This window comes from Aplysia californica, unplaced genomic scaffold, assembly GCF_000002075.1.
Source record: "Aplysia californica isolate F4 #8 unplaced genomic scaffold, AplCal3.0 scaffold00407, whole genome shotgun sequence".
In the NCBI taxonomy this organism is placed as follows: domain Eukaryota; kingdom Metazoa; phylum Mollusca; class Gastropoda; order Aplysiida; family Aplysiidae; genus Aplysia; species Aplysia californica.
This window is the reverse complement of record NW_004797677.1, coordinates 14897-28967: the sequence shown is the minus strand read 5'-3', so window position 1 is coordinate 28967 and position 14071 is coordinate 14897.

Here is a 14071-nt window from a genome sequence, read left to right as displayed (position 1 = left end):
AAAGACAATAGAGGTCTTCATTTTAATGACTGACAACAAAATTGAGTTGTTTTCTCAATGTCTATATATGGTGAAGTCTCTGCATTGCAGCATCTGAGTATTATAGGAGGAAGAGCTCAAGGAAAAACAAACAATATAATATGCTCTAAATTCATGATGCATTCTTTAACATTTCTATGAGGTCGACTGCAGTCACAAAGAAAGAGTCGTAAACAATTGAAGGCATCAAAGGGTGTTTCTAGTGAAAACTGGATGAGTGAAAAACAATGGAATATATTCTGAATTCAGTGTCAGTTGAAACTACATAGTAAGATAAAAGACTAAAAAGCTGGCTCACTCTCTATAACAAAACGCAGTGGCTACTTTCACGGCGCCATGAAAGTAGTTTGCAGGCTACGTACCGCGCTCTGAATAGTTAGTCTGCAATTTAAGAATGATCTTGTTCACTTCACCCCCAACCCTTTTCCCTTTTGCTTCTTCTTTTTTTCACCCCCTCCCACCCCTCTTCCCTTGCCTTGGCCTTCTTCTGTTCTCCCTTGTTTCTTATAAGACCAGCTCTATTCGGACTCAAGCCCGAATATAATTTTTATCCATTCGGACTCGAGTCCGAATGGGTTAAATTATCTATTCGGACTCTGGTCCGAAAATGTTTTTTATTTATTCGGACTCAGCTTCTAAGTGAGTTATGTGAGTGTGAGGAGGTTACATTATATAAATATCGTCTGGGGATTTTACGTAAAACCAGAATTAGAACTAGAATCTAGCCTACAAGGACTGTAATTACAGCGTCAAAATTTTTAGGACGGCACTATTTCTCCGAACGTTTGGGAAAATAAAGCTGGGCACTATTTCTCCGAACACTCTGAAATCTCATCCTTTCCCGCAAATTTCGGATATTTATTTAGATATCTATCTATAATTATAGTATAGGCCTACCAAAGATTGTTCGTATACAATATGGTTCAATCGGTCCAAAAAATGTCCGCAGTAAATATTTATATAAAGAAATGCTACAATTCCAAACAGTTTTTCGCTACAGATATGACGTGTTGCCTATGAAGGGTGCTGCTCTTAAACGTAATGTGTTGTGTTCACCCGTGTGCTGTCTAGATCTAGATCTACGGAGGGTTATTGATAACGACACATAGAACTGGCATCTGCGTTTGTCACTGCTGCGACCAATGTACTGACACTGGCAAGCCCCTTAATGTGTGCGATTCCATAATTTACATGTAATATCCTGCTGTACTTTTTTTTTAAATTACGCACATTTAGGGTTAAAACAGCCAATCTTCTTCGGACAGGTGGACACACACCCTTATTTGTTAATATTTGTTGTTGTTTATGGGTTGTTCTAATTTTGATTTCTTTCTGTTGTGAAACCTTTCTTTTTCACGTTTTTACACTCATCTAAAAATCTCTAGACTAGCTCTTGAAAATTGAAATAGATATGACCCAAAAATTTGCTCCTGTGTGTGTGTGTGTATGTATGTGCGTGTGTGAGTGTGTCTGTGTGTGGTAGTAAGTGGAGAGTGAGGAGTGTGTGTGTGTTTGTTTTTCGGGCTTTATTTCAGCCTTTATTCAGTAACAGTTCAAAGTATACAAAAATAGAAACACAGGATCCATTCACTCCATGGCTCATGAGTCGTTCCTCTCTTTCAGTTTCACTCATTCATTCAATTCCCGTGTTCTCTCCTGCGGCTCATCCCCGTCCGCATGACTTTCATACCCCACCCCCTCCCTCCAGACACACACAAAGAAAACCTCACTCGTTCCCTTGCACCCTGCGAACCATGGACAATAATATAGGCAAAACACTGCCTGAGCTGCGTTCCTTTCGTTCGTGAGCTGTGGACCAGGCCAGGGGGGGGGGGGGGGGGGTCGGTGTCGTCGTCTTGTAGTTGCTGTCCCCTGTGGATACACTCGCACATTCTTCCTTACACTCGCACATTCTTCCTTTCACCCGCTCTTTCACTCACACTGTCTCTCCATCCACAGCTCAGCTCGTCATACGTTCAAAAGTTGCCCACTGGTCATGTTTAGTTAGTGTGTGTACATGAGCATGATAGTGGTGGGAGTGTGGTGGGTGTTACTGAAGGTTGTCTGTAGGCGGGCTTGCCATGCGGTGCTCCTTTCCAGACCAGAGGCAGAATGAAACTTTAATGAAAGTTGGCGCCGAACTCTCGCAATAAATAGGCAAAAAATTACGAGACCGGAAGCCGGAAACCGTTCGGAAAAATAGTCACTTCGAAATTTTAAAGTAAAAAGACTGCACTCTCATTAGAGATACCCAATGGCAGTATCTAAGTACAAGGTAACCGACAACTCAAGGTCTTTCCACCACCACTACAGCATCATCATTACTTCCACCTCCATTTATCTTTCCACATGTCTAACTTCATTTTGTTGTGGGTTATAGTTTCTCTGTAATTTTTTTTTTCCCACATCGCGCAAAACCAACAGCCGTGACCTCTTCCCACAGCCACAGCAAGCCGAGAGTGCGATATCGCTACGCCCAATCTCATTGGTCGACCTAATTAACTTTGCCCCCGGCAAGGTCAACTCAACATGGTTGTTCTGTTAAAACTGATTATCCAGGGAGGGTCAGTTTAGATCTATGCTATATATTTAAGCTCACGTCTCGATTATTCTCATTATAATCGGAAAATATTTCATAAATGCTGGAAATATTTAGGAACAAGGGTCTGAAGTCGGAAGGGACGTCATGCGGGACTCATTTCAGAGTCCGAATATAATTTTTCTCTATTCGGACTCGAGTCCGAATTAGTCACTTCGTTCTTCTAACGGCTTTTATTTTCAAATTGTCTAGCATGTCCGTGTCCACAGGAAGAGGACCGAAGTCGTGTTCTGCGCTGAGGGAGCAAGACCTTGTTGACAACGGCTGTTTTGCTGTGCCTGCCTTTACCCTCCGTAAACTCTGTTGTATGCGGACCACCGCGGACAGCGCGAGGATTTTTCACGCAAGTATTATTATTCCTGTGCTGTTTCCTCTTTCACTTTGAGCAACCGTAGCATTTCAGTCGTGCCTCTGTGCCAAAGGTGGATGACTCAGGGAGCCGTGAACATAGCCTCCAGCAAACTACACGTTCACGGTGCTGTGAACGTAGTAACTGCGAAAACAAAAATATTCCCAACACACACACACTTAAAAGTTAAACACATCTAGACTCTAGATCTAGATCTACATTATAGATCTAAATTCCTACTCACAAGACTAGGACACAAGGGGTCAGACTGTGCATCAGCAAACCATCCATTAGCTACCTCCGTCTGAGGTTTGTCTTCTATGTCTTCGGAGGAAGAAAACCAGTTGGTGCTAAGTAGGGAATATTTGGCTGAAGATGAAGTTTCATTCTTAGGTCGTGACATAAAGTCTTTCAGACTCTGGCTGATATTGACATCGGCCATGATTGTTGGTTGAAAACACTAGACCTTAGCCTAGAGAACAAGTTACAACAGTTTATCAAAAGCCCAATTCAATCACATTAGAAGTAAATTAAAATGGGTATGGGCATGACCATATATTAAGTTGACATTCTCGTATGAAACTGGACGACTGGACGTGTACTGTTGGTATTATCGTTATTTTCGCCTTCTGTCACAAGATACAAATAAATGTGATCGTTTACTTTTTTCTTTCGCTTTGCTTTCGTCTTTTTCCTTTTCGCAAATAAATTAATAACCTGTAACTTGTCTCCTTATGCGACCCGGTACCGTAGTAAGCACCAGCCAGAGAAGAAGAAGAAGAAGAAGAAGAAGAAGAAGAAGAAGAAGAAGAAGAAGAAGAAGAAGAAGAAGGAGGAGGAGGAGGAGGAGGAGGAGGAGGAGGAGGAGGAGGAGGAGGAGGAGGAGGAGGAGGAGGGAGAGGAGTGGGAGGAGGAGAATTAAGGAGGAGGAGGAGGGGGAGGAGGAGGAGATGCTCAAAGAGACCGTAAGGTATGTCAAAGTACGTAGCAGTAATTTCCACTGAGCTATGGGCTATACAAACCAATGTATTGGCAAGCGCAGCCTGTCCATTTATGCTTAGCTTCACAGATAGATCTATTACGATATTACCAGCAACCCGTATATGGTTCACATCATCATCATCATCATCATCATCATCATCATCATCATCATCATCATCATCATTATTATTATTATCATTATTATTATTATTATTATTATTATTATTATTATTATTATTATTATTATTATTATTATTATCGTTTTCATTATCATTAGACATTATTACTATTATTATTACAATTACTGTAATATTTGTTATAAGTATATTATTATTATTATTATTATTATTATTATTATTATTATTATTACTATTGTTATTATTATTATCATTATTAGTATCGTTTTAATTATCATTATTATCGTTTTCATTATTATTTTGATTATTATGATTATTATTGTCATTATCATTATCACTATCATTATCATTATCATTATCATTATCATTATTAATATATTATTATTATTATTTTTATTATTATTATTATTATCATCATCATTTTTGTTATTATAATTATTGTTATTATTGTAATGGGGCTGAAGGCAATATTTATTATTATTACTATTATTATTATTGTTGTTATTATTATTATCATTATCATTATCATTATTATTATTACTATCGATTCCACTATTGTTATCATTATTATTATTAATATTATTATTATCATTATTGTTGTTGTTGTTGTTATTATTATTATTATTATTATTATTTTTATCACTATTATCATCATTATCATTGTCATTATATTATTATTATTATTATTATTATTATTATTATTATTATTATTATTATTATTATCATTATTATCCTTATTGTTGCTGTTGTTGTAATGGCGTTTATGGAAATATTTTTCTTGTCCTTCGAAACGACTTTTTGTTTCTAACCTGAAACTACGGTACGTCTGAGCTACCAATGCAGGAGAGTATTTTGTAGCATACTGCTCACTGCTTGCTACCTTTAAGTGATCTAAGATGGTGCATCATGCATGAGCGCTTTGTGGTGAAGAGTTTGAAATAATGGATTAAAATCAATTGTGGTTTTGTTGTTCAGCGTCCAGAGACAACCCAGCAGTACAAGTACAGGGTATTCTGTTTTTTTTTTAAATTTATTTAAAAGGAACCATTTAATTAAAAAGTGATAGCTCGATCATCTCTGAACTAATTTTAACAAAACTATTAATAAATAAAATTCAACTAGGGCGACGTTAAGTTTGTAAATGTGAAGAAATAAGTCTAAGTCAACGTGTTCTAGAAATATTAAGTTTTTGAAGTCCCCCCAAAATTGGGTAAAAATGCAGAATTTTACTCCATAAAAGCGGGTATTTCTCTTTGTCGAGATAACAACAAATAACAGCCAGTGCCTGTTAGGGGATCGGTTCTCTTACAACCGATTGACCGACTTGCGGCCTTGAAAACAAACGAGTTTGTTCTTGAAGGTCACCGTCGCGTCGGCTTCGTTCGGTTCATACCACGATGGTCGTTTTTCACCCTCAATATGGCTAGCCTTGCCTACCAAACCGAACCAACCGTACCGATCGTGCCAATGGGCACTGTAACGTATAGGCACTGGGTATTATGCGGTAGAGGCGTGGTTCCAGTAGGAGTGTCCCTTGTACTGTTTCAAGAATGGCTGGGCAAACGTCTTATCTCTATATATACATATTATATTTGTGAAAGTTCGTCACTTTGGCCGCCTAAAACTTCCCAACCACTTAACTTTCGAATTTGAAAAAAATAGTAGTGGTTCAGAATCATTTAAATTGTGCACTGTTTTATTGAGGAGTCTGAAGTCATAGTAGTTTAATTTTCAATTTTTCATTAGTTTCGTTTCTTGGGAAAGTCCGTCTTCGAAGACGCCACTGTAACAAGTGAGGTTTCACTAGCCGTGCGCACTGGTTCCACACCTTCGAAATTCTGGAGTGTACATCCACGAAAGCGGAATAAAGAATCAATCTAGATCTATAGGCCTACATGATCTCTACATCTTGACCTTCAAATTTTTTGCATCTCTCAAGATTTATTGCACCATACCAGTACAGTGTAATAAATATAGTAGGCCAATGACTTTCAGTTGATGTTAATGCACTGATAATTCCTTTCATTGAAAGGGGGTCCAGCTAGTATATGATATTTGTGAAAGTTCGTCTCTTTGGCCGCCTAATACTTCCGAACGACTTAAGTTTCGAATTCGACAAAATTAATGGTGGTTCAGAATCATATAAAGGGTGCACAGTTTTAAAGGAGCCTGAAGTCATTTTAGTTTAATATTCAGTTTTCATTAGTTTTGTTTAGATCTAATCTTGGGAAAGTCCGTCTTCTAAGTCGCCATTGTAAACAAGTGAAGTTTCCGTTCACCAGCCGTGCGCCCTGTTTCTAAACCTTTAAAATTCTGGAGTGTACAACCAAGAAAGCAGAATAGAGAATCAATCTATACATATATTATGTATTTGGCAACTTGGAACCACATGTGTCACTTTTCCCATAAAACTACGACAGCTGCAGCGTTGAAAGTTCGCAAGTGCCTGCAAAAATATAGGTAGGTCCCCATGACCGACCCCGATTTTTTATTAATTCATTTCCTGGATTAAGAAAAATATATTTGACATAAAGTTCCCGTCCTTCTTTGGCCTTTTTTTAAATTATTCCACTGAGAAACGAAACAAATCTGCGTAGCTGTCCTTCAAAGCGGAAGTGCCGGATGTGATATTTCGGGAGGTGCATTTTGTTTTGAGAGTATAGATCTAGACCTAATTTTTTTCTTCTCTCAAGATTTATTGCACCATTCCAGTAGCGTGTATATAGTAGGCCAATGACTTTCAATTTATGTTAATGCGCCGATCATTCCTTTCATCGAAAGGGGGCCTAGCTAGTAAGCCATAAGTTCACAAACGAATGGTCTCCTCAACTCCCCAACCCCAATTTGAGCCCCTTCAATCACTGCATGTGGGTTGTTTTTGACAACGTCTCTCAAACAATTGAGCAATTGAAACTCAATTTTGAACAGGACAGAATTTTCAAACATGTAAATCGATTATTTTCAAAATTGACAAATTACCCTTCCCCTAGTTAAATTTTATTTCTTTGAAGTTTTGTTGAAATTAGTTCTAAGATGATCGAGTTATTGACCTTGGAACGCATCTTCCCTTTCTTTTAATCTTCCCTTTAAAAAAAAAAAAAGAAAGAAAGAAAGGCAATTCGTCCACTGGAGGAGGATCGATGGGGGAACCAAAATGTGGGCAGAGCTTCGAATTATTGAAGGTAGGTTGGCTTTACAGCAAGGAGGTAAAATGTCCTGGGTTCAGAGGAAAGCCTAGAATTATGTATAAGTATGTATGTTAATGACTGTAGGTGTGCGTGTAGTCGCAAAGAGCAAGACATTCCTCATGAGGCCCAAAAATAAGTGTGTTGGTTGTTGGTTCTGTGGGGAAAGTGTATCATGAACTTTCACCTCATTGTCAAAGCTTGCACAGCAGAAAACTTCTGTACTATAGTTACGTTTTTGCTACTTTTTTTTTCTTTTAAACACTTTGCAGTCACACAGCCAGGAGAGTGACTGCAACGGACTTCTCGGGCCGTCTACTCATAAGCGTCATTGAAGGTACTTGTAAATGTCGAACGGCTTCACTTACTCTATTAAAATTTATGTCATATTTTGGGAGGCGACTTCATCGATCTTCCTTGTGTCAGGGTCAGCTGGGGTCGATTGGGACAGAATCGGGTCATTCCACGATAAATGACGGGACACATTTGTGAGGCAGCGTTGTGGAACCAGGCTCTCGTCAATTTTTGGGCATGTAGAGTTATCGGTTTCATGTTAAAGCTTGTTCACTTGTCTTTATTTGGACGGAAAAAAATCCATTTATCCTGAATACAAGTCGAGATATTTGTGAATGAATGAGGTGGGGTTACATGTTTTTAGAGGTGAAATTAGTGAGAAAATGGCCGCCAAAGATAAGTCATTTCCTTAGCTTAAGAGTCTGTGGAAACAGAAAATTTACATTTTTTTGTGCCTCTAATCAACGTTTTTCAGAAAAATCTGCACAGAAATTAGTTCTTTAAGGGGCATGAAAGGTGTTGACCCAAAAACCAAAAATTTGATAAAAATTCACAAACCTGCGGAAAAATGCAAGTTTCTTCACTTTGATTATTTTGACGAGAGCCTGATTCCACCACGCTGCCTCACATTTTCTGTCCCGCCTGTTTCCGAAACTAAACACGTCACAGAATTTGCATAAAATACTTTTTTTTTAAAAGACTGATTTCAATATGATTCTTAATATATACGTCTTTAAAATGTTCTGTTCACTTAAAGCTGAAATAAACTAATTGATATTGAATTGCTGTGTTATCATTGTAAGAAAGTACAGTCCAAACTGAAACATAGGCACCTGATTAATCTGGAAATAAATTATAGCCTGCTTATTGGTTAAGGTCACTTGTGAGTGGCGTCGTTGGCCTGATGGTGTTGTACCCTCTCCTCAGCCCGGGTTGGCCATGACGGGCAGTGTCAGAAGCCCGCCTCCTATATGATGTACACTGTCGATGAGGGTATAAAACAACACCAGTGTACATGTACCTAAAACATCTCTCTTTCTATTCAGTTTCCCATGACTTTTCACCGTAGGTCTCGCTTTTTCCCCGCACCATATCCCCGATACAAACACACAATAAAGGACATGATATAGACACGGAAAGGACAAGATGGGCTATTCCACGGTAACGGACAGGGCAGACAAAATACCTTATTCGTCCCGTCAGTCACCGAAACTAAGCGCTCATATGACCTTATGCAGTTGAGAGCGCCGTAAAACCCCATGTTAAACTAAAACCGCAACTAAACACGTCAGAGCATTTGCATAAAGTACATGTACATTTTTTCTCCAAATAACTGCATGTTATGTGATTCTTAATACATGTATAATGTCTTTCAAATGTTCAGATCATTTAAAGTTGAAATAAATTTATTGATACTGAAATACAATGTTATCATTGTCAGAAAGTACGACATGTATAATCCAAATGTCCCGTCAGTTACCGTGGAAGAGCCGAGATATAAACAGAAAGGACACGATACAAACATAGGAAGTACAAGATAAAAAACAGAAAGGACAAGATTCAGACACAGAAAGACAAGAAAAACACAAAAAAGACAAGATACAAACATAGAAAGGGCAAGATTCAGACACAGAAAGACAAGAAAAACACAGAAAGGTCTAGAGTCTAGATACAAACACAGAAAGGACAAGATACAAACATAATAAGGCCACGTAACTACAAGCAATCGAAATGAACGCAAACCACACCTCCGTACATTGTAATATTTGTTTTAATTTGAATTACTATTCTTACCCCGGTACATAAAAAGCATTCACCGTTATGCAGGCATAATAATATACAGAACCATTTAAACAATATGAATACTCCTCCTCGCGTCAGACCAAAAAAACAAAAAAAACAACAAAAAAAAACAAGCTCAGTAGACACGGGAACACGAAGAAAGCAGCATTTTTCAGACCAGTCACTTGCAAAGTCCATGGAACAATGGCAAAATCAACCAATAAATCATATTATTATATTGCTAAGCTGGGTGATTTGACGAGATCATTCTATAATTATAATGTTGTACTCATTCCTGCCCATTTGAGAAACACTGGGACAACTGTAACGTCATTTTCACGACAAAAGCAAACAAACAAACGGTTGGAAAAAATATGTATTGTCTTTCTTTCTCTCTTTCTGTTTAGGTGTTGTTTGTCCACTGCAGGATGTAGCCCTCTGACAAACATTATACAACACACACACACACACACACACACACACACACACACACACACACACAAACACGTGTGCGCGCACACACACACATGCACACACACACTTATACAAATATATATATATATATATATATATATATATATATATATATATATATATATATATGCACACACATATAAGAATAATTTTCCTTTTGATTTGTGCGGTGTCCACATTGAGCTCTTGAAACACCATGAGGTCACACACATGAAACAGACTCTGCCCCACATACAACTGAAACCATGACGTAATATATGAACTACACAGAGTCCAGTATGCAACTGTTCTGACGTCATGTTGTGTTTCCTCTTTTCAATACAGGTGTATTGACGTCGCTAACGGCTCACTTTAGGTAATTTAGGAGGCGGGCTTCGACCACGCCTGTCAGGGCCAATCTGGGCTGAGAGGGATACAACAGCCCCCCCCCCCCCCCTCAGAAGAAAGACCGAGATGCTCGCTAAAAATAAACGAGTTCCCCCCCTACTCGGGAATTACACTCAGGTCTCCTGCAGGCAACATACAGCGAAGCGCCTAACACTCACACCACACACAGAATGATGCCGGTACGACCTCACGGCGTTACAAGATAACACTGACTTGAGGATAGCAAAGGACTAAGGGTTGGACAAAGAACACTCGCCAGAACATTCGAGCTCTCTAAATGCACGCTGTAACTCATGTACCCCACTCCACTTTGCCTCTACAACAACGGTAATTGAAGGTTCCTCCAGTGTATAAACCAGATCAGTCACAATGAATTCTTTTTTTTTTTAAACCCTATCCTTACGTCGTGTTTTTGCTATTGTATCCATACGACGTGGGGAACACTGTGTAACCACTTTCCAAAGAGGAAATTTACTTGTTAATCCGATCAAAATGCTTTGCATAGCAGTCTGTCAAAATGCTTTTTTGAAAAATATTGAAAGTTTCAAAGAGATCTTAGCGCTAAAAGTATTCTAAAATGTGAAGAATACAACCCCTGGGGTACAAAATGACCCCAGGGCGTACGGATAGGGTTAAGATAGTTTTTTTCCCACTCTTGCTGCATTCTTAAGAATTGAACTTTCTTTCTCGCAATTAACCCCAAGGACAGGTCTAATTTTGACCCAGCTAAGTCCTGTGCTATGTAAGGTAAAAAGAATGCTATAATTACAATTTTTAGATTCGGAATTTCAAACTTTTAATACCTCTCCCTTTTGCTCCCACATTTTCTTAAAATTATGTGACTCATATGGTTTGTCCACCAAAGTCTTCATTAAAATTTGTGATAGACAAAAATCAGTTTCTTTTTATCGTAAATGCATGACAGAAACATTAAAAATGTAACAAAAACACACACCCCTGAAAAATTTGTCGTCGGAACGGATAATACAAATATATATGGAAGCTCGGGAAAAGCTGAGACACTCTTATACGGTGTGCCCACTGCGGCTGGATCGGACCGATCGTCCGACTCGGTCGCCTGAAATTAAAAAACCAAATACGTTTGTTTTTTAGGCGGGGTGCCCACTACGGATGGGATCGCCCGACTCGATCGCCTAAAAGACAAACGTGTTTGTTTCAGTCCGATCCAGCCCTAGTGGGCACCCCGTATTAGGCGACCGAGTCGGGCGATCCCACCCGTAGTGGGCACCCAGTACCATGAGACAAAGCACAAAGTCTGTGGGTGAGTCTGTCTCTCTTGAATGTCGTCGTCGTCATCACCCGCACACACTAGTGACGCAGGTACTCAAAAGGTACATGGCATGACACAGGTCTGAGGACAGTGCAGGGCGTGAGAACGCTTCGTACGACTGTCCGCTACGGCTTGGAATGCTAGCGAATACATCAACATTATAGTCTTTGGCAGATACTTTGTCGAGAGAAGGACATACAACGCATATAGAGAGAGAAATATGCAGTTGAACACATGTTAATCTATATATATGTCATGTATACACAAACACACACACACACACACACACACACACACGCGCTAAAATACAAGTGTGTATGTGTACACACACACACACACACACACACACACACATATATATATATATATATATATATATATATATATATGCGCACGTCCTTTTTGTTACATGTGTAACTCGCACCGGTCTGTGTACATGCGCGTACGTACACACACATACATACAAACACACATACTGCATACGTTTATGAAACCTACTACACATATACAAACACATACTGTATATATACATACAAACATGTACACATACCGCACACACATGTGATAAAAACGCACCTACACATACATATATACCGCACACAGAATAAATGCCACTGCGTGCGTGTCAATACATTCACAAAGATACCGTTCGCATAAGTTCACAAACACACATTGTCATATCAACTTGAACAGATACACAAAAAAGGCATTCATAAATAATTCAAATTGAGAAAAGTTTTCTCATAATATGCGTGCCCAAAGCGACGTCCCAGTGTCCAAAGTACTCAATAACTGAACCGATAAATGACCACATGAAGCTTACAATTGCAAGGCTAGTTTTAAAACTGAAAAATAGCTTATGTTGTGATTTACAATAAATATATTATCTGTAACCATTTTAGTACCCCTCATGATTTCTGTCCACTGAGTGAGTGAGTGTGTGTGTGTGTGTGTGTGTGTGTGTCTGTGTGTGTGTGTGTGTGTGTGTGTGTGTGTGTGTGTGTGTGTGTGTGTGTGAGTGTGTGTGTGTGTAAGCATTTCTACGAATGTGCGTATATATATATAAGCTTACATATTCCCAGCTAGGGTGATACGCCAACTTGCAGACTCTCTGTCCACTTGACAAATCCAGATGAAATAACGTACTGACAAAGAGAAAGAAACTAGCTGATCAAAGAAGACAACTGGCTAGCAGATTTACAGATCACACAACAACTTTAACTGCCGCTGATCTCTGACTTAAATCTATAGCTATTTCCATTACAATTTTTTCCACAACTAAGCTGAAGGGAAAAAAACCCCCAAACAAACAAATGAACAAACAAACAAACAAACGAACGAAAACATTATCATCACTATCATTCAACTAACAACAGCTAAGAATAGATTATGCGAGGTGTCTATTATGGAAACTGATTAGGGCAATAATAACAATGCTGTAGTCGTCGAAGTTTGTTGAGGGTAACGGCCGGTCAGCACCATAACGGCGATATTTCACCGAAAATAAAAGAACAGGATCATGACAGAGATAAAATCTACATTATCAGCTTAATTATTAACCCTATCCGTACGTCGTGTTTTACTATCGTATCCATACGACGAGGAGAACTCTGTGCCACCACTTTCCAAAGAAGAAATTTACTCGTTATTCCGATCGGTACGCTTTGCATAGCAGTCTGTCAAAATGATTTTTTCAGAAATACTAAACGTTTTAAAGGGATCTTTGCACTAGAAGTATTCTAAAATGTGAAGAATACAACCCCGGGGGGTACAAAATGACCCCCGGGGGGTACAAAATGACCCCTGGGGGTACAAAATGACCCCAGGGTGTATGGATAGGGTTAAAATAAGAGTGGAAGGAATGGACCATAGCAGATCTGCCACCTGCAGAGTCTCGCCTCAAGTTGGTAGCTAGATTACTTCAGGACGAAAAATAAAACTTTTGAACATCATCATCGTCATCAGTCTGTCTGTCTCATCCCATCCCGGAGTATAGACCACCAGCAACAACTCTCTCGTTTGTTTGTTTATTTCTTTTCTTTTTTCGTGGGGAGGGGGGGGAGGAGGGTAACTCAAAGTAAAAGATGAACAAATCAACCCGTAAAGTACACTCTTTGCTACCATGAACGAGCCATTGTATACCGAGTTTCAGAAAAAGTGTTGACTCGAGCACTGCATTACATTTTTTTTAAAATTGATGGAAAACGTTCTCCAAGTATTTCTGCCATGAGCTGTAGTCTCCACGTCTGTGGAGGAGTATCCCATCATTTAAATCTCATACCAAAGGTAAAAGACACTTTCGTTGGTTATTAGCAGCTAATTTTACGCTAGGCGAGGAGAAGCAACACAGAATTGTGAATAGGAATCGTTGTTGTAGAAACTTTTCCTGTCTCTGATATCAAAATAAAAACCCCGTTGAGCATGCAGAGTGAGATCTACACTAGGAGAACCGGGGTCGCCCAGTTTGGCAAAAGCTGACGGACACTTGGGTCTGAGAAGCGGAATCCCTGAACTACTAGGCAGACAGGACATAGAGCACACACACACACACAC